Consider the following 22,341-nt stretch of genomic DNA (forward strand, 5'->3'; position numbering starts at 1 on the left):
AATATTGACACTAAATATTTAATATTAAGTATTGATAGTGATGGGTAAAATGTTGAATTGATGACTGTACCAGATTGCTGGCCCTAATGCAGGCCAGGCAGGCTCTCAGCCCTCACTGTGGTGTCCTGGCAAATAGCTGAGGGCCTGGGCACCTGAAGGAGACACAGCTTGAAAGACATCCCTCCAGAGTGCAATCCTCCCTGTCACTGTTAGCCACTCCAAGTGCATGCTCACTTTTTGTTTTGACAGTGCCTGAAAACTATTTAGGAATCACAACAACGGCATCGTCCCTCCCAGGTGAGCTCTTGGCTGTCTGTGGCATTTCATGGTTTTAGGCACTTTTACTGAAATCTAGAGCACAAAGCAGATTCCCTTCTGATCAACGTCCCTGGGAGATAAATGTGGGGCTATTCATCAACAGTGTTAGGAGACACCTTGCAAGTGAAGCAGCTGTAGTTACATCTGTTTGGAAAGTGAAATCAGATCCCATAGGTACTGTGTGCAGATGAAAAATAGTCGAGAGTTTTGTTCTAAGGTTTCCTCCTTTTGTATTTCCCAGGATCTGTGTGTGAAGCATCCAGCATCACCAAACAGGTGCTCTTTGCATCCTTTCCAAGCCCCTATTCATACATTTTTACTGTGATTGCTCTTTCAGGGGCTACCTTACTTGATAGCCGAACAAATTAAGGCAGTCCTGAATTGGAAGGTCTGCAATCACCAGGCTGACCTATATCAGCCAGTTGTATTACTTTAATTTCTCTGCATGACCTCTGCCTCTTGCATGACAGCCTTCTACTATATGGATGTTTTGTGGTGGAAAGTTGCTGAACAAGGAAGAAAAAACTGGCCACTCACCTTGAATATGAATCATGAAGAGCTTTCTCAAAGCTGTCTGTTCTTAATTTCCTGTGGTCAGACTGTTAGCGACATTGCTGGTGGAAAGCCAATATGATCTGTGTTGCAATTTCAAAACAAATGCCTCTTTATCTGGTAAGATTATGTGTTCTTTCAGCTTTCCAAGCAATTCCAACAGGAAATAAAAGAAAATCAAATGGCATTCTTCTCTTCTTTTTTTTTTTTTTTTTTTGCTTTCATATTATTGTCCTCACTGTTGGAAGTAGAAATGCTTAAAAAAATACTTAACACATACAAAATAATAGTAGTAATAATATTATATGGGGATATCTTGTCAGTAAATCAGTGGTGACAGTCAACCTGCAGTCCAAGCAAAAAAAATGTTTAAATGGCTTTATTGAAAATCAATGTGCATTTGTAACTGAGGATTGTTTTTTAAATCTTTTGTGTTCATTGCTGGCTGTGTAGTGATGGCACTTGCAGGGAATGCTGTAGTCTTGTTTCCAAGCGTTAGTCTTAAATTGCTGGAGCAGGTAACTGAATTTCCTCCCTGTTTTCTTTTTTTTTTTCACCTGTCCTAACTGCCATCATTCTTGAGTAAAAGGAAGCTGGGTGGCAAATGCTTTTGAGGTTTACAGTATTGCTTATGGCACAAGCAGGTCAACAAATGCAAGTAGGACATAATTCCCTGTGAATGGCTGGCAGTCACCCACCTCCCCATCCACAGAAGAGGACACAACATAAAGCAGGAGGATGGGAAGGACCCTAGTGCTTGGATGTGCTCCTCAGACACTTGCTCTGTTGCCATGGATGTAACACTTCTGAGATTTTGATGCTGGCAAATTTTCCAGGAATGGCGTAAGAAATGCGTGTACCCGGTGTTTTCCTCTCTGCACAAAAGAAAAAAAAAAACCCACTGGCACCTCAGTCAGTCCAGGGAGTGTAGCTTAAACTGATGTCAAAGGCAGATTTGCATTGAGACACTGAGTTTGTGGTGGGGGGTGTTGGTGTGTGAACTTTCCTCCATCTCTTGCAGAACCTCCTGCAGAGAGATGGGGCCCCTGTGAGCCACAGCATCTGACCTGGGGCACCAATTGGCTGAAGGTCCAATTGGCTTCAGGTGTGAAAAGAGCTTTTTAGGGATCCCTCAGCTAAGTGGGTCTGTAAAGGTTGCACGGTATGCTTGGGGCTGCAGCTCGTCAAGCTGGATTGTCCAAGAAAAAGTAGATTGCTTATTTTTTAAAAAAATTCAGTTTTGTATTTGTGTATGTCAGCTGTTTGTTGGAGGATTGTTTTTCAGCAATTTCTGCTTCTGTCTGTGTTGGCTTCTGGCAACATTTTTAGTTTATGCAATCTGGTGAGTTTTCAAGGTTGTTTTTCCTCAACAGAGATCTATTCTGTATTGTTATTCTATTCATGTGCACGCTATAAACTTAGGTGACCTTTTCTATGCACAGATATCAGGTGCATGTGGGTCTCTGGCAATGCTAAATCACTAAACTGCTGTGATCAGGTCTGTGTGCTCTGCACAATCTCCGGTGACTGGGCCAAGCTAAGGTGTGTTTTTAGATAGTGAATAATAGAAATTGAGTAAAAAGTGTTTTGTCTAGGAGCATAGTAATTGTGAAGAAAAAGGACCATTCTAGCCTATTCTGTAAAGAATGCAAGAAGACTGTCTATCTTATGACTGAAGATTAAAACAGGGAATGCTGCTTTCATTTGACTTTTGCCTGATCATCTAAGCAGTTTCACATGTACACCATATGCTTGCATTATTTTTACTTTCACATTTTGTTATGTGTATATTACTCCATCTGTGTTTTTTTCCTTTTTGTCTTTACCATTCTACATTAGGGTTGTATTTGAATAGAAATATGTAAAATAAGTTATAACACCTGTTTCACTACTTGAAGTGCAGCACAATGTATCTTTAAGACAAGAGTCTTAATTAATGTTTTTTTCTGGTTTTCTTATAAGATACAAAATTGTATTGGGCATAGAAATGCTATCTTAAGTTATGGCCTACTGACTTATTAAAACAAGACTGAGTTAAAAAGAAAAGCCTGCTATAGGCAAATCAACTTGTGTTATCGTTGGTTGCTTTATTTGAATAGTTTTGCATATAAAGTGGTAGCATTCTGGGCATAGTAAAGGCTTTTTGTAGTTTCTGAGAATGGTAAAAATCATTACTTTTCACCTAGTATGTGAAGCAAATACTTTCTCAAAGCAGACTGTTGTTAATTATGTTCTGTGTGCAGTGTGTTGACTGCAAGTCCCTATCACCTGTGCTGCTGTATAAAGGATTCTGTAAGATGCATCCTTTAGCTTCAGAAAGTATTCTGTCAGCAAAGGCAGTCTTTTTGAAAAGACAAGGGAATGAGAGAGAGAAAGAAACCGGACACTACTTGATATGTGTGAATCCTATTCTAGCTGCTTACAAAATATCAGTTTTCCAAAAGGAAGAAAGTTAGAAAAAGCTTTTGTGCTCTGGTGTTAGAGATGCGATAGATCATTATCACCTCTCCTCAAAGAGGAACGAGTTAGCACAGGTGACTTGGATACTACAAGGATGAACATGGCGCAGAAAACCAGGAAAGAAGAAACCTAAAATATGGTGAATTTGATCTAAGAAGCTTTTCAGGAAATATACAAAATGAGAGAAAAAATGTCACATAATAGTGGTTTTTTTTCGGTGTGGAGGGAGGGAATGTTTCTTAATTAATGTACTGGTATGAAGCAGTGCATTATGAAGAAGGGTTCAGTTAAGTGCGTTATGAAGAAGGGTTCAGTTGAGTGTTCATAGCTGCTGCTTCACCAAACTATGAACCTTCTGAAAGGTCCTTTGTGGCTAAGATAGTGAGTCCCATTGGATAAATCAACAGATTTTATATATATCTGTTCTACATGATGTAATTACTTGAGCCTGCTGTAAATGGGGTAGATAAAATACCAGAAATAGCTAAACAGCTAAAATGTGGTGTATGTGGAGAGCTACTTAATCCCAATGGGCAAACAAAATAATTCTGCTGCTTTTATGCAAGTTAGCTGCTGTCTAGACATACCTGTAGCCTCCTAAATCTCTTAGTACTTTTGAAAGTTTTACCACTACACTCATCAATCATTTTATATGCTTTAGAAAGCCATGAAATGGCTGTTTAATTATGCAAAGTGAAGGTGTAATTAAATTTCACTGGAACTGTGGGGATTTGAATATGATGAAATAAAATGGGTTTAGTTTTACAGGCTCAGTGTACCACAGAGTAATCACAAAGCCTTCTGATTTTCTTTTTTAGGTTTTTTTTCATATCTGTATACCTCTGGGGGAAGGGAGAGTTTTGGCCTGAGGTGGCTCTCTACCTTTATGCCAGGCAATATGGATGTACACTTACAAAAAGTTAGAAGTTGCCAAGCACAACTCGACGGTGATATTTGTTTTGCTCTAGAAAAGCTGCCAGTTCTGTTAATATGCACATCTGGAACTTCTTGAAATGTGGTAATAGGAACAGTGTCAAAGCCAAAGGAAGAGTCTGAATAAGCAGCTCTACAAAACATCCAAATGTAGTAGCATGAGACTGGACACCAAAGCACAAGGACTGAGAGTACAATACTGCCAACATGAGAGCTGCTAGCTCAGCTGCTCTGGATAATCAGGCTGTTTGCCTAAAAATTAATGTAGGAGATTGGCTTTTCCCTGATACTTGCAGCTTTAAATCTTCCTCCTTCAGTCTATTAAAATGGAGCTGGCTGGTTGCTTCTGTGTACTGCTTACCATATAGGATAACGTCGTAGAGATTTGGTTTCATTTTCCTTTGTCTGATTCAAGACCTATTTTGGAGAGGACAAATTGAAGCCAAAATGTGTTTAAAATTATTTGAAGTGGTGTTGCTTTCCAACCAATGGAGTGGAGACTGAAGAGGAATAAACAGCTGAGAGAGAAGGAAAATGAGGTGGAAATGCACATCTGACATCTAGGTCAGGCTCTCCTGAAGGATGCTCAGTGATGGTGGGCTGGTATATGCTGGCTTTTCTGTGTCTTCAGTACAATGCTGGAATCTTGAGAGATAAGAGGAGGGGAGGTGCTTTGTACAGTTGTGGATCAGAGTCTCAGCTCAAGATCCCTCTAAGATGTGGTTGTGTACTATTGCATCTATATTGTACAGGGATATAAAATATATACCTGTCATTACATACGTGTTAAGGGCAAACTTATAGCTCATATCATCACTCATTTCTTATGGTGTTGTCTGATTGTACCTCTACTCTGTTGAGTCTGAATTTTTCAGCCAACTGTCTGACTTGAGCTGGACTCCTTGTGTTCTCTCCAAAAAGAGTTTGAATGTAATTCAGCCATTTCCAAAGTGTACCTATGTAGAAAATGGCTATGTCTTTTTTTTCTGTCTCCATCTTCTGTGGGCTCTTCTTTGTGTGGTTTTTTTTTTTTTTTTCCCTTTGGGATTAGTATAATCATTTTTCTCCTTAAATCTCTAAATATGTCAATAATTCAGTTTTATTTCAATGTAGTCACACAGCCCCCATAATTGTTTAAGCAAATGTTTTGGAGATCCTGCACTACAAGTAACTGGTGGGTGGGGAGTAAGTGCATGTCAGGAAAGCCTTGCTAGCCTTGGTACCTCCTGTACTACTGCAAAGCCCTGAATTGAACATTTTAAATTATTTCTGTCACTTTGCCGGTGCTGTGTGGTTCCTTCACCTTTTCAAAAATGTGATGTTATGAGATAACTGGAGGTAGCATATACAGTAAAAGGGTGATATTTTTCTGTCATATGATTAAACTTTGAACAAAAATCTTTGGAGCTTGTGTGTGCATGAGCTACAATTCCTGCAGGGAGCTTATGGCCAAGCTTGCAGATGACTAAATTGATTTGTTTGCAGAAGTGCTGAATGGGTAGATAGCAAGACTTCCCACTTGGCTTTGCTTGTCTGATTTTTTTTCTTCCTTTCAAATGTTATTTTTCTCTAGAATACAGAGCAGGCCCTTGTTAATGTTTTCATCTCTATTTGGGCAGGCTCTCCAAGGGTGACCTTATAAAAGAATCATCTTTCATTTCTATGAAAAGATCTTGTCTACTAAGGAAATCAGTTGGCTTGAAGACTTATGATTATATGTAACTGAGACCTATGAGAGAATGAAAAAAATTTAAAAGAAGTAGAAGCTATTCAGACTTAAAACTGTAATAAAAATAGTTTGTCAGCAACAGGTGTTCTTTTCACATTGCCAACTTTCTGTTTATTACACTGTTGTCCATCTGTGTAGATCTGTTGCTCTTGGAGTTTCCTACTAAAATGAACAGGATATTTTTCTCCCTGAAATCTGTATTCTAATGAAACCTGCAGATGAGGGAGTTGATCTTACCTTGTCCCTTTTCCCACAGGCTTTGTTCCAGGGTCTGTGTTTTGCTCACAGTATGTGAGGGTTGTGTTAAAACATGAGAAAGGGGAAAGAAGGGTTGAGGTAGCTCTAGCTGGGGGGAGAGATGAGAGGAACTCTTTAGTACTCGAAGAGTGAGTCAGAGGGGAAAACGACCTGAACATGTTTTTGTTAGAAATTTCTTACAGGGAGGGAGCCAAAATAAGCAGTGAACAAGGCACCTCCCTTATATGAATTCTGAAGAAGGAGGAAAAATTAGTGATAAGCTCTATGGGCTAGCATGTTCAGTGGTATGAAAGAACATTTTTTAAAGTCAGAGTGCATTTCTGGTTTGGCGTGTGGTGACCACTAAAGGCTTTATACTAATGCTGTTACTGAGGGCAGCTGCATTTTAGTACTACTTACGTATTTATTCACTGTAGTCACAGTTACATTTCATGTAGCAGCTGCTGAAGCCATGACTATTCAGTAATGATGAAATGTGATAAACTTAAAAGAGGGTTTCTTCTGCTGTATTAATTCTTTATATAGGAACAAATACTTTTCTATTACTACTTTTTGCTTTTCTATTTAGTGTTATCAAAGAAATTCATTAGCTACTAGAGTGTCAAGTTCACTTTATAGCATTTGATTTTCTTATATGCATATCTGTTCTAGATTTGTAAAACCTAAATTCAGGAAAGCCATTACTATGATAGAAACATTTTATCTCATGTTAGGAACACTTTCAGATTTCCTTAATTTTTCTTAGTGTAATGAGGGAGGAGAAAACCCAAGTGTAGTACACAAATGATTTAAGAAACTTTAGACAAATGCAGAAAATTGTATCTGTTTTGGAAGGGTTATTGACTGCTTCTGATTTTTAGCTAAGCTTTGATGAAAGGGCAAACTCCATTGTGGAGGATACCAATGAGATTCTCAGGTTAGTGAGCAAATATGACCGGAGGGTCTGTGGCTTAAGGCTCTTTATTCTGCTGTAATTTTCACTGTAGTAGTTTTTGTTGTGCTGGAAACTGGATCAAACATATCTGTGGGTTGTGGGGTCTTATTGTTGTTTGGCCCACATAATGATGTGTCAAATCATTCACTTAAAACTGATACTATTCTCTCTTGACTTTGAAGGAAAGTGTCTATAACTTCTGGTGAAGTACCAGTACTAGACTCTGTGACAGTAAATACATGTTCCAAGGTAATAGATGCTGTATGTATAATCAAATCCTGATATAGGTCGTTACCAAAGACATCTCAAGCTTTCTTACAGTTGAGTAATTGCAGCTCTGAGAAAATACCTTTAATTCAGGATTTGCTGCCCATGATAAAGAAGGCAGAATTGGTACTTGCATTTTACATGCTGAAGGTCCCTGAAAAGCAGTGATGTTTTGTCTTCAGTACATATACATTTGACACCAATAAAGTGACCAAAATGAACATTCATGTGCTGTCTCAAGATGTTGCCCTTGCATTTCTCATTATTTTGTGAGTATTACATAGCTGTAGTGATGGAAAACAAGCTGCTATATTTAACTGTATTTTTAATATATATCAGTAACTGACATATGCTTCATATATTTAGCTCTAATTAACAGGTTTCCAAATTTATATTATCTAGCTTTCTGTGTTTATTTTTGTGCAGCATATGTAATGTTATATTCACAGAACCAGTCAGAATTTTTTCAACAAAACAAATGTCAGTAAGTGGCAATTTGTTGAAACTTTCTTAGGGAATATGGGATTTTCAATGAAAAACTTTTTTCCAGAGAAGCTTTGACATCCCTTCAGTATGGGCTCTGATCTGAGGAAGGAAGAGACTGCTATGTTGGGGTGTAGGAAACTGAAGGACCTGATATGGGATGTGCTGCCTTTGGCAGAGCAGGGAGTTGGTCCTGGTGACTCTTCTCTCTTTGGCTCATTTACATCCCAAGAGGGAATGTGGAAATACTAAGTCTCAAACAGATCCCGTGTGGATCTAATCACAGCAAAAATTATTAAGCTTCTGCAAGTAATAAAGCCCCTGTTAGAAGTGTTGCTCTGTTTGTAGGACAGCTGATACTGAGTGCTGCACACAGAGCTCATGGGCAGTACTGGGCATTTGGAACCTTCCCCTGACTTCATGTGACAGTCCTGGCTCCTCCTTCAGCTCAGCCACGCTCTGGAAACCAGAACCAGCTTCCACAGAGACCTGCTCCCTGCCAGGACGGTACAGGGATAATTCTGTATGAGAAGGCTTCCTCCGGGCCAGGAGTCGGGGCTGGAATAAACAATGCAGTCTTTTGACAGTTTCTTTGAAGGTATCTGGGGAAAAAGCCATGCCCCATCTTCTCCATGCTCCCCCCTGCCCCAAACCTCATGCTCATTTAATTCCTTTTGAACATTGGATATCAAACATAAAAGGTTGCCCTCATTCACACTGGTCTCAAAGAACATAAATTCACAGGAGCTGCTGAGAAGTTTGCCAAGCCTGTTTATCTGTCTAAAGGTTTATAGGATAAGGTGGCACAAAAAAAATCTTCCTTTCTTTTCAGGTCATGATCTGTAAAAGGCAGCTGCCTCTGCTGATTGCTGTCAGGTCCCAAGGAAGGGCTGCATTCAAGGGAGGGCGGGACAAACTCACAAGGATGTTTGTAAGCCAAAATGCAAGTCTTGATCAAATAAAGCAATCTCTTTCTTGCAGGGAGTTTGTGACAGAAATGGTGTAATTTGCCTTGAGTACATATTTTTGCCCTCTTTAATTCCTAGCAGAAATAGCTGACATGCTTTCCCTATAGAGAAATTTCTTAGAAATTCCAAGTTTGTCTCCTCTAACACCAAGTGTTTCTGCACTGGGCTCCAGTGGAGCTAGGACTTGATACAGCTATGCCGCATGAAGTGTTCAGACAGGTATTTGTTGTCTTCACTAGGTTATGGATGTGACATTGCTGCTTGTCATGCTCACTGAGCTTTCCTTTAGCACTGGAGCTGGTAGTTCTACTTCTCTCATACCCCAGGCACATAAAATAACTTTGTTGTTTGGAACCCCATATCTTAGCTGCGCTCTATGCAGCTGCTCTCTCCTACATGATAAAGGTAAAGGAAGTGTCAGCATCTCACTTCTGGCTCCCCTACTTGTTGCAGAAGTTTCAGTAAATCATTGCCATATTCTCTGCTTATGTAGCATTTGGCTTTTTTTTTTTTTTTTTTTTTTTTTAACTGAGCTCTGTATCTGAAATGTGATGCCACGGTTTCCATCATTACCTTCCCTACACAGGGTCTGATTTTGAAACACACATTTTCACTATGGTAAAACCATCTGCTGTGTGTGGGGAATTAGCAGTACTAGGCATAATGTTTCTTTATATTATCTAGAAATGTGCCCAAATAGTGCAATATGATTTGGTATAATAAGATTTAAATGCCTGTTCAGCACATAGATCTGCAGGAAGGCCATTTTCATATCTTCTTACATTGCCTTACATTATGCTGTATTGAATTTCATTTCAGGTTTTGTTTGCTGGTGTCATAGAGGACCTGCTGTTGTTATTACCTCAGATACATGTGTTTTTAATAATAGTGTTCTGAGATTCAGATACAGTTGAATTTACATGAGCTGAACCATGAATATGTTATAAGCTCTCTAGTATTTACTGGACAGTAAAAGCATACATGTGGGTAGCTACTATAGAGTGGTAAATGTGTTGTAAATTCACACTTAACCTCCCAGGTGGATCCTGTTTGTGGAGCCATATCTAAGGGTGGTCAGGAGTTACAATAATATTAGTGTTGTTTTTTTCATAAATCCATAGCATTTATAGGGCTCTGAGCAAGCTATATACTTCTTTTCACAATTGCTATTTATCTTTAAAAGCTTCTATTTTCTTCTTTTATTATTTTCAGCATGTTTCATATCCAAACCTGGGTGCATTCTTTTCATACAGTATTGAATTACACTTTCATGGGCATCATACAAAATGGTTTTTGGTTCCCCCCTGCCCTCAATAGCTGGTGGCAATTTTATGCCTTTTCAAGCCTTAGGTCCCTTTAAAATATTAACTAATCCCTAGCCTGTAATTATAATCTGTAATTTGCAAAAGTTAAAACAGAGAGACAGAGAGGTGCAGATGTCGTGATACAGCAGTAAAGCATGAATTAATCATTGCAAGCATCCTTGTAGAACCACTAGAGCAGAATCTTGTCAGACATCTAAAGTGTGTGTGGCTTCCCAGCTCCCAATCCCTAAATTGCACCACTAATCTTCAGAGCATCCCCTCTGTGTTTTTCTTGTGTCCCTGATGATGACTGTTCATCGAGAATGATGCATGCTATGCTATTAGTTATGTTTCCATACTGTCAGAACATAAAAGCTACTGATGGGGAAAGATGTGGGGACACCTTTTGCTACCCCCCTCCCTCCTGTTTCTGCAAGTCTTTTGCAAATTATCAGTGTTGAAAGAAGTCATGAGGAAAGGAAGATGAACGCATGAAGAAAGCTCAAGATGCTAAAAACCTGATAAGCTTCTGATGTCCTTTAGCTTCCTGGCAGACTGTAAGGGACCAGAAATCTGTTTTTTCTATTTCTAATTTTATGAAATGCTGTTGGCTGAGAAAAAGAATGCTGAGGCCAAAATATTGGTTATGAAACACTTTATCCCTCCTTTTGTTCAGGCTAATAGTGTCCAGAAAAGCAAACATTTCACATGGATCCTGAGTATTCTATGCTGGCATATAAAGAAATGTGACACCATTCTCAACACACCACAGTAGGAGTTCTCTCACATATTTGCCAGCAAAGATCAGGCTCTCTCCATACTAGAAGACTGATGTGCTCTCTAATAATTTGATAGTAATAATCATTATATAATTATATAAATAGTATCATTTTATATTTGATTGGATTTAAAATATAATCAATAATATAAAATAATAATGATCTAACAATCTAAAAACCTCCTTTGATTCTCACCCACTTTTATTCTGTGAAATTACGCTCACAAGAAAAATCAGGTTTTACTTGCTTTTGTAGCACCTCCCTGCCTCTACTGCAAAACACAACAACTTCCTAGCAGAAGTGGGATTTAGGCTGTGTTGTGTTACAGTTGTTGCAAATATTTGTCTTGGCACTATGCCAACTGGTTAGAGACCGTATCTCTACAAAGAGATGAAAGAAATACAAAAATCTAATTGGAACTGGTGTTGTTGAGAAGAGTGGGAGAATTTAAGGCTAATATCTAATAACTATAAGCTATGTTTGTCTGCTATTTGTGGAAGTGAAGTACTTGGAATAAGCAAAATGGCTTCTGAAAGAGCCTTCAAAATAACATATAGCATACAGGTTGAAAACACTTTTGTGTCCAGAAGAAAAGCTTAAATCTACTTTTTATTGTCTTTTATTTGAAATCAATAACAAAAACTGGGTTTTCTTGGTAGATTTCCCCAAAAGAAGAGTACTGCCAGCTGTTGAAATGATATGTGTTGCTCCCATTTCTCCTTCTCCAGACTCTTGAAATACATTTGGGTCCACCTTGGACCTAAGCAGTGTGAAGCACTAAGCATTTCCAAGGGGTTTGTGACTTAGGAGCAATGTTGGCTGGGCCACAGCATCATTCAGTCCTGCTTGTGTTGTCTGTGTGCTGGTGTTACAGCTGGTGAGGGCACTCTCAGATGCAGTGCTCTCTGGGCTCCAAAGGGCAGCTTTGTGGGAAGGCAGTGCTGTGAACTGGGTCATGGTTTCAAGTCCATTTTGTGCAAGCTGCTAAAGGTACACTGCTTAGATGTTGTCCTGCAGTGACAGATTCAGATGAGTACCCTAGAGCCAGGAGGCTTTTATGCTGTTCTACCCCTCCCACCTGATTTCCCTGTCCTGTAAATATCCTCCTCTTTTGCATCCCTCTGCTGCTTCTGCAGACCTGTGCCCTGATGCCTTGGAAAGAATTGTACCCAGCTTCTGGCTATGCAGCACTTCCAAAGCTAAGTACCAGACTGTCTGGGAAGTTGAGTTACCTTAATTTTTGTGATTCTCAGCTGTTTGTTGGTTTCGGTGGTGGTTTGTTGTGGTGTTGTGTGGTTTTTTTTTTTTTTTTTTTTTTTTTTTTTTTTTTTTTTTTTTTTTTATTCCCCTATTTCTAATCAATTTCTCAGTCTGGTAAGGTGGTTGGCCCCATACAGACCAATATAAATGGTAATAGTAACCCTGACTGACTGGGGTGTAACCAGGTAGATTGAAAAAAGTTGCTGCCAAACATATGGCTTTCACAGCACGCACCAAGAACTCTTTTATTCCTGCAGCATCCTACAGCTGGAGGTAGGATGGACAAGATGAGAAGGAAAGAATAGAGGCAACATAATGTTATCCTTGTCGAACAAGATGGAACACGCCTGTTTATTCCTGGATACGCAGGATTACATTTAGGACTCTTAAGAGAAGCAACCGCTAAAGTCGATCCTACTTTCGCCTAGAAAATGGACAGACTGTCTCTTGGTGACAAAGACCCTCAGACAGGCATCAGAGCAAGTGAAGCTTGCTGTGTCACATTCTGTGGAAAATAAGATTGGACTCATTCTATCAATCTCCTTCTCTAACCCTTTTTTTTTTTTTTTTTTTTTTTTTTTTTATGCTGCACACCCCAGAGGACATGATGGTTATTGGATATATTTGTTTGCTGTGTCAGATGAGTGAAAAGTTTTACTCTGATGCTGTGGCTTGTTCTGAGCCCCTGGTAGTGTGATGTTCAGCTGAGGCTCCCATCTGAGCCTGCGGGTGTGTGCGTGGGCACATGCAGAAACTGCCCATGCCTGCCAGGCACAGTGAGAGCTTGCTGTTATTGCTGTCTCAGCTCCATGACAGATTTATTTGCTTCTGCACAGTTGCAGTGACTCTTGCTCATGTTCTGTCCTTATTGGTGTCACTAGCCTTTCCCTTTGAGTATGATCTAATGCAGGGAGGAAAACCTTCTTTGCTGATGATATTGGACTCTTTGGCTTTGTCTCTGTGCTGAATAGCAACTTGAATTTCTTGGCCTCTTGTCCAAGGTCCAACTGCGCTGCTCCATAGTATGCCAGTCTGGCTGGATTTGCAGCATTTTTCCTGCAGCCATCAGTGCCCAGTGCATAGGTGCCTTGCAACTTGCTCTGCTGCTCTTCCACTTCTTGCAGCTCCTTGGGGTGCTTGCAAAGCCTCCAGGAGGCTTACAAATTCAGGTTTCTATGTACCAAGTTTTTATGAGACAGTAAATAAGCTTGCCGTGAATTGCTGCTGTGTTCACGAGCATCCTTAGTGGCTTGTCTGATGTTTTCCTTCCTCCCTGGCATTGTGTGCAGAAACATTCTGTCCAGAATGTTTTCAGTCTCTTTCCAGAGTGGGTCCTTGGGGGTGGCAGGATGTGCACAAGTAAAACACACTTCTTCTTGTATTGGTGAAATTTTCTACCTGTGTGTCTTGCTAGGAGAGTTTTCCCAAGGTTATCCCAAGAAGATAGAGGGAGCTCCGTCACTCGCTGTAAAAAATAAAATTGAGGATTGAGGCAGTAATGATGGCTGGTTAACTGGAATGTCTTACAGCCAGAGGCTTGTATGCTTGATTTTTTTTTTTTTTTTCCTTCTCATTAAACCAGAAGTTAAGCATTCAAAATGAGACCTAGTCCTGAGCCTATCTGCAAGCTGCAAGATCTTAAAATGGAGCCAAAATACCATCTAAATAGGGCTCCCTGGCTTTCAGTTTGAAGAACATCTGAGCTCTGGGAGTCTGTCACAACCCACACCCAGGCTGGTTTCTGCAGTCTGGTATCAAAACTCACTGAAGCTTTTCTTTCTTAAAAAACCAGCCTTTGGGATCCATCACAGCCGCTTTTGGCCAAACTGTATATAACCTGATGGTCTGATAGCAGCACAGTCAGCCATGGCAGGGGGTGGGAAGTGACCAGATACCCAGTTTTAAGCACTAAATTAAAATGAAAATGCCCAAGTAATACAGAAGAAAAAGAGAATTGGCTCCTCCTCTTTACTGACTCTTTGCAATAAACAAAGCTCAAACTAGTTTTAGTCATGTAACTCTGTATCTAGTTATTTAATGCTTGCTAGTGCATTAAGTGAAGGATTAGCATTACAAATTGTTCTACTCCGGTAGCAAATATTAATTTAAATATTTTCCTAGAAAAGCCCGTCTCAAAAAATTTTACCTTTATTTTGCTGTTCCCAGATCCTATAATTTCCAGTAGAATCCAGATAGTTGTATTTAAGTTGACCTGCTTGGTATTTTTCTGCCACTAAACACAAGTTTTTTCCCTAAAAGTGCTCCCTGCTCTTCCTGAAATAGGGTAGTGCTTGGTGCTGCCAGCAGTAAATAACAGCCCAGGTAGTGGAATTGGTTCCTGCTCAGGGAAGAGATGTGAAGGAGTTAAAATTTCTCAAAAGTGGACTGTAGATGGAACTGAACTGTGCTGGTGCCGAGCCTCTGAGATCTATTAGTTTTGACAACCTCAGTTATTCTGGTGCTTCTCATCATCTGTAAAGTTAACAAGGGCTGATAAGAGAAGATGAGGCACCACACGGGTTTGTATTTCAGAACTCATAAATATCTCACAATACCATTTTTCTTACAATCAGATGCATTAATTTGTTGACTGTAGATGTTGCTGAATATTCACTTGGTGCAGAGGTTTAACAAAGGCACTGCAAGGATAAACATTTTTAAATCAGCTGATAGAAGCCATGGGTTGTGCTGTGTGCTCAGCTGTTACGTGTTTTCAAATGCATGTTCTAATTTTACTGAAAAATGTTGATTTCATTGACCTGCTTTCTTCCTTGAAAGTGTGATTCATAGGCAACCTTCTCCTCCACCTGTATTTCTATCCCTGTTTGGAGTGACTTGGTAATTTCATACTAGTGAGTCAGATACCTGAGGGTGAATTTAATTTGAAATAAACCTTACTCTTGGAAGAACGATTTTTATGAAGGGATCAAACAATGTAACATACAATCTTCTCAGGCTGCATGTCACCTGAAGATGCTTGCAACTCATATTAAGATGCTCTTTCAAGCAAAAAAATTCTATGAAATGTAGTGTGGACAAACTCTCCAAAGTAGTAGTTATTCTTGCTCCTCCTACAATAAGATGAAGCACACAAATATCCCTTGATTAACAGCTGCAGTATTAATTTCCCTTTTTGGTTGCTTGACTCACAGCAAGAATCGTGTCAATGCAGCAGAGAAGCAATTAAATTGATTTTAATCTTTGTCAGAGAAGATAACATGCTTTTTCTCCTCTCATTTAAATAATTAAAGTTTCAGCAGGTATTATTTCTAGCTTTAAAGAAATTGGTATCTTAATGTAATAGAATCCTTGTAATTATACACTTAATGGATCTTAATAAGTTAATCATGGTTTTTCATTTAAAATGTTTTTTTTTACTTATTAAACTTTTATTTGCTTTGATGGTTATGCTTTTAAGAGGGTAGAAAATATTAAAAAAATAAAGTTCTGAAAAAAGCCTCACATCTTTTTTTTTTCTTTTTTTTTTTTTTTGTTCCATATTCCTGCATGGCCTTTCAAATTTATTCTCAGTAGTTGGATTTCAACACATGCTTTAAAAATTCTTATCCAGTGAAGCTTTCTGTTATGCTACAGTTAATTATTTTGTTGAAAAAGCTTCATGTAATGAGGACAAACAAATACTCTTTTATCTTCGTTGTAGTGCAGGCTCCAATTCTGCAGGAGTATAGCAAATATTTCTTTGTCCTCTTTGATCCAAGCTGTTAGGCAGTATTTGGGGTCCTCCAGGTTATTCCCATTAGGGAGGAAAATGGCTGGTGGAGTCAGGTGTGCCTTTGATGTGATGCTCTGTTTACCTGGAGTGTGCGTACAGCCTTTCCCTGCACCCACTAAGGAAACACTGTCTTGCCTGGCAGTCCCAAGCTTGTGTGCTCAGGCAGCACTTTACCCCCAATCTTTCTCTTGGTAATGATTTGACATTGCAAACTCCCTTTATTTCTTTTGTTTTGAGTTTTCCCTCACTCCCTTGGAGCAGGATTGCCACCAGTCTTATGTTATTTGTTCTGGTTTTCTGGATGACAAAGCCTTAACCCTTCTTGCTGAGAAAAAACCTGATCCAACAGCAAACCACTTTTCTCTGGAGCATTCTTGGATGATGCTCCCTGCTCCTTGTATGACCCACTTCATACAGGAAAGGCTGTAGCAAAAAGTTTGCTTGCCTTTTAAAGGGGACAAATGCTCCAGTCTAACTTGGGAGGTGTCTCTGGGATGACTTGGTTCTTGGACTCCCCTGGCTGCTGCGGGGGCTGTAGTGAGCCCTGGGAACCCATGAGCACCTTGTACTTACCAAGGGCAGAGACTCACTGTGGCAGAACCAACTTTTGCTTTGGAGTTGAAACCTGTATCTCTTGTGGTTCTTCCTGTACTGGCAAGAGAGGGGAAAGGAAAAAAATCTCAGATTAACTACTTCACAAGGTTTAGTACAAAGGGCTCTAGAAATATTTGGGCAGCAAATATGTTCTCATCTGGAAATCTTTACATTTTGAGAATACAAATAATGTAAAATGACATAGTGATAGGTCATGTGAAGTTTCATTAAAAAATAATTAATGTACAACTAATATACTTGGTATTCTATAAGCAAAATTTGAAAACTTCTGTACCTACTGTATAAATTACCAGAAGTTAACAAATTGTTGAAACTGATGTTTTCTCATATGGTGGATTTAGTCATGTTCTTTGAGAATTCACTTTTGCTCGGTGACCTTGGTAGGAAATATTTGTTTGTGAGTATCATCATTTACATTCCTGAATTTGCATTGAAATCAATTGTACCCTGATTTTTTTTATAAAAACTTTTTCCCCATGTAGAAATTATGGTAGTGATGAGCAACACCACATATAAGCAGCAGGGAGCATACCAGCATCTGATTTATGTCCATGCTCAACAGCAGCTCTGTATTTTTTTTTTTTTACTGCATATTAAGGATCTTTTAAAGATTTTTTTCTCTTTGTCTAGAAAAGTGCTTCATATTTGCTCTTTTCTTTGAATAGGTATAAAACCTTCTCTTCTAAAATACCTTGTTATGTGTGATTTGGAAGCTGTATTAAAGTGACAGATTTCATTTTCCTCAGATTTCATCACAGGTGATACAAAAAATTTTGGCAGGTGGCTAGACATAATAGATAGTAAAACTACATGAGAGATGCTTGTTGGGCTCATGTGTATTCCTACATCCCAGAATGAAGTAATAAAAAAAAAAAAATGCAGGAAAAGCAGAGAAAGTCCCTTGTTTGCCTTCTCTTTTAGCCTGGTTCTAATTTCTCAGTCAGTAAAGCTACTGCAACGTGATTGCTGGACTCAGTATTTTCATTGCTTTGCTTGGTGAAGGTCTTCATGTGTCTTTTGAGCTCTGGATATGGCTGTTCTTAGGTTCTTCAGTTCTTAGGTATGTACACTTCAGGGAGACAAATATGGTTTCATAAAGCAAATATGTATAGAAAGACTGCTATTCTTTCATCTCCAGTTTATGAGAGGAAGAATTCCTCTCTTCTGTGCATAGATAACTTGTGCAAGTGCCTTTGCTCCATGGCTTGGGTGGCACCTCTGTGTTCTGCATAGGTGAAAAAATGGTCGTCATTGAACTTAAACTCTGCTTTATGGGGTCTAATACAATCAATTAACTTAATCTTGCCTCATTTATATCACTGTGCCATATGGTATATGCAGGCAAAGATTTAGTCCAGGCAGAAATTTCATGGAAGAGAATTGCAAATGGGGAAGCAAGGGAGAAACAGGGTGGTTAATCAGCAGAGATGGGTTCTTGATAAATACATGCTGTTTACCCTAAACAGGGAAAAGATATGTAACAGATGCCGAATTCTTCAGCACACTTGGCAGCATAACAGGCTTGGTAACAACAGCAGTATGAACAATATAAGCGAGGTGGTGTATAGGAAGGGATACTCTTTAACTAAGAACCAAGTTGGAAAAGATACTGCTTGTTGCCTTGCCTACAAAGTCATTACTGGGAGTTCTACAGGCAGTCTGCAGATAAAAGATAATACTGTCTGAACGGGCTAACATTAGCAATTACTGCCTATATTGCTCTTTGTTTTTCCTCTTTCAAAATTTCTGCTCCAAAGGATTGCAACTGCTTCCTAGTATAAGTTTTTGTAGGGCAAATATGCTCTGCCATGTATTCTCAGTTGCATCCTAAGTTTTTGATCAGAAATATAGAGATATAAATCTTTATCTGAATGATTTTTGAGACATTATGTTGAGAATAATCAGGTCTCTTAAATGTCAGTCAGTGAATATTTAGCACTAGTAATACAGAGCATGGATTGTTTAAACTGTTTAGGTGAAGCTTTTGAACTAGGTTTTGTTTTGGTTTTGTAGTGTTGTTTTGTTTTGTTTTTTTTTTTTTGGTGACAAACACAACTGAGAATGTTTTTGCCTTTACTGATACATGTTTCAGGCCCATTTCCTTATTTGTATAGTTCTTTCAGTGCCACCTTACTTTTAGGACAAATCCAGAAGCCTTAAACTAGGATCTGGATTTTTTCTTTCAGTCAAAATTTTCATGAGCGATCTGAATTTTTTCTTTCAGTCAAAATTTTCATAAGTCTGACCTAAAATGGTTTGTGTAGTGAAAATCACATGGTATGAGGTGCCATTGTCCTGATAGATATTTTTTGTTGTATTTGATTTGGTACAACTAGGAACTGATTTGGCAAAACCCCTTCACTCTCCATATTAGTAATAAAAATACTGTCATTGTAAAAAATCAATAGGAAATGCCTTACTGACTCTCCTGTGAAAACATTTACTAACTCATATTGTATATAGAAAACCTTCCAATCTTCATCACTGGGTGTATGTGTGTGTGTTTATATTGCCCTCAGTAACCATGCATGACACACTTATCAGATGGCAAAAGGCTCTCAATCTACTTTGTCACTTCATTTGTTTGAATATTTTATCTAGGAGTCAGTGATTGAAATCACCTGGTGTTTGTGTTTGGAGTGAAGCTATACTATACCTTACTGCTTATGCGTAGTTGAGCTGAACAGCTTCTCAAGAAAGTTGTAATTTTTTTTTCCAAAAGCAAATTCAGTTGTCCTGTTAGTAGTACAGGTTAAAAGCATTTCTCAATTTTAGATACAATAATTTCAATCTAATATCAGTACCTTATCTTGCCTTCTACCTACTCAAGTTTTAAGATATGATTTGATGGGCAAAGGTATATATGGTATGGCTGCCTGATGGTTGGAGAGAAGACCTGATGATCCAGGCAGCCCTTACCTATCCTGCCTCCCTAGTGCACTGAGGTTTGGGCTAAATTGTGTCACTGCAGCTCTCAGCAAGGTGGCTCTGCTCAAAGGGTGCCTGCGCTAGGCACCAGCTCCACAGGTCTCCATGCCTGTGCAGCCTGGGGCCTGTGCTGCTTTCCGTGTCAAATGTTGTAGCAGGTCTTGTGGCTTCCTGATGCTCTGTGCCAACCAGCTGAGATGGAGCATTCAAGAGCTTAAGCCTAGAAATTAAATGGGTTCACATTTCAGTTGTGTTAACTTTTTGTGACCTGCAGGATACTTACAGCTTGCACAGGAGGAAAGGGAAGCTGAAGTTTCATGTCTCAATCAGGCTTGGTTTCCAGCCTCTCAGGCTGCTGGCAGTGCCAAATACTTTTAAGTAGTACCAACAGTATAGTTTACAGTCAATAAATTTGTGTGCTCCAGACTAAGCATGGCTGCTTTATTTTTCCCCCCTTGTGAAATTGCCCATTGTCAATACTGTGAATAGAAGGTGCTTAGAGTAGCAGTGGGAAGATGTGATGTGGTAATAGGTGTGATGGAGGGCAGGAATCTGTTAAAAAGCCAGAACTGTAGTTGCAGCACAGAGGCCTTCAGGACACGGTAGTTATAGCAGTGGTAAGATGTGAGCCTCTGGGGAAGAATTAGAGAATATGTGCTGACAGTTAGATTTGCTTTTCTCTACTTTTATTTATTTGTGTGAAGTTTTCTTGAAGCTTCTTTGTGGGTTTTTTTTTTGCCTAATATGAAGGTCTCATATTTTTTTCGTCCTGCAGTTCTTTGGCAGGGTGGTAGGCAGGGAAAAAGTGTGGGTGCTCCTTGGGAAAGGATGAGTTAGTTGCATAGGAGACTTTATTGGGTGCAGGGCTGCATACAATGTTTGCTCACCGTCCAGCAGTTATACATACACTGTGATCCACCAGAAGTTTTCTTGTGTACTCTAGGGTTAGAGTTAGTGTCAGTGTATGCCACAGTTCGATGACACTCTTGTCCCTAGGAAGTTTATCCCTACTTACATGTCTGGCTTCTGACATGTGACCTAATTGGCAGAACCTGCCAAGTTCTACTCCTGCTTTCCCTTTGAAGCACTCAACTGTCCAGGCCCCTGTTTCCTCATCTCATGTGTCCTCGGGGCTCATAGCCACTACTACCCATTTGGGGGTCTGCCAAGCAGGACTCCACAGCAGCCACTCTTTTTGGATAGGACTCAGCAATTCTGTCACTTTGACCCCCCAAACAGTTGCACAATACCAGAATCACTTAGGTTGGAAATGACCTCTGAGACCAAGTCCAAAGTATGACCCAACATTACGATGTTAACCAGACATCAGTGCCATGTCCAGTCTTGGTTAAACCCTTCCAGGGATGGTGATTGCACCACCTCCCTGGGCATTCCTTTCTAGTGTCTAATCTCCCTTTCAGTGAAGAATTTTTTCCTAATGTCCAATCTAAGCCACCCTTGGTGCAACTAAAACCTATGTCCTCTTGTCCTATCATTAGTCCTGGACTCTCCCTAGGTTTGATGCTTGATCTGACAAAGGATGCTTCCCTTATGGTTTTGCTTATGCCTCTTCAGGGAGAACAGAGTAATAAAGAAACTCCCTTTTCAAATGATTTTCTCATTCATAAAGCTTAAATGCAAATGTGAGACTCGCAGCACAGTGAAAGTGGGATGTAGAGTGTGGGCTCTGATTTTACCTGGTAAATCTGTGCTGCATTTTTTCCTGCTTTCCTGTTGTGATAATAGTGGTAAAATAGGTTTTCTTTCATAGTATCTATATGTAAAAGATTTGATGTTTCATTCTTTGCTGGTTCACGTCTGTGGAACAGTTTTCACGTGTGCTCCCAGCGTGTTTGTACCATGACAATAACAGAGCCATAACTGGCTGATGGATGGTTGAGAACTGCTGTGGGTGACTCTCTGTGCCTCCACAGTGAAAGGTAAACACAACTGGTCATCTACAAATAATATGAAATTCTGGATTTTTTGAGTATAACTCAAATACTATTGCAGTAACTTCTGCAGGCTCATTCTATATGTCTCATTGTCCACTCTAAAACATAATGCCTTCTTGTATCATTGAGAGCATTGTGTGATATGAAATCTTTGAAAACATTGAAGAGCTGTACAGATGCACCTGGCTGACCTCTCTCATTCCATTCATTATATTTCACGTCATATTGTATAATCTTTTATTTATGTCTTCACTAGTTAACTTTCCTTTTTTTAAATTGCTCATTATAAAATCTTTTTTTGACTTGTAGTGCTTTTCATTTCACCTGTGTGAACCTATTTTGGTTTTGATTTGTGATTCTTTATCATCTTTAAATAATTGACCATGAAAAAATACAGTATTATGGTGGTTTTGGCCAGGGCATAGGTAACTTTCTTCACAGTAACCTCTCTGGGACTGTGTTTTGGATTTGTGCTGAAAATAGTGTTGATAACACAGGGGTGTTTTAGCTATTAATGAGCAGCACTTACACAACATCCAGGCCATTTCTCTTCCTCATCCGACCAGGGAGGGGACTGAGGCTACACAAGAATTGGGAGGGGACACGGCCAGGACAGGTGACCCCAACTGACCACAGGCATATCCCAGATCATACAGAGTCATGCTCAGCACATGAAGCTGGGGGGATGAGAAGGGAGGAGGGGTGTTTGGAGTGATTACACTCAGCTGTCTAGTTTCATGGGCATGGTGGTATTTGGTGAAAGGTTGCACTTGATAATATTGGAGGTCTTTTCCAATCTCAATGATTCTGTGGTGGTGTTTGTTCTCTCAAGTCATGATTATGTGCGACGGAGCCTGGCTTTCCT

The sequence above is a fragment of the Sylvia atricapilla genome, chromosome 9, assembly GCF_009819655.1.
Source record: "Sylvia atricapilla isolate bSylAtr1 chromosome 9, bSylAtr1.pri, whole genome shotgun sequence".
NCBI lineage: Eukaryota > Metazoa > Chordata > Aves > Passeriformes > Sylviidae > Sylvia > Sylvia atricapilla.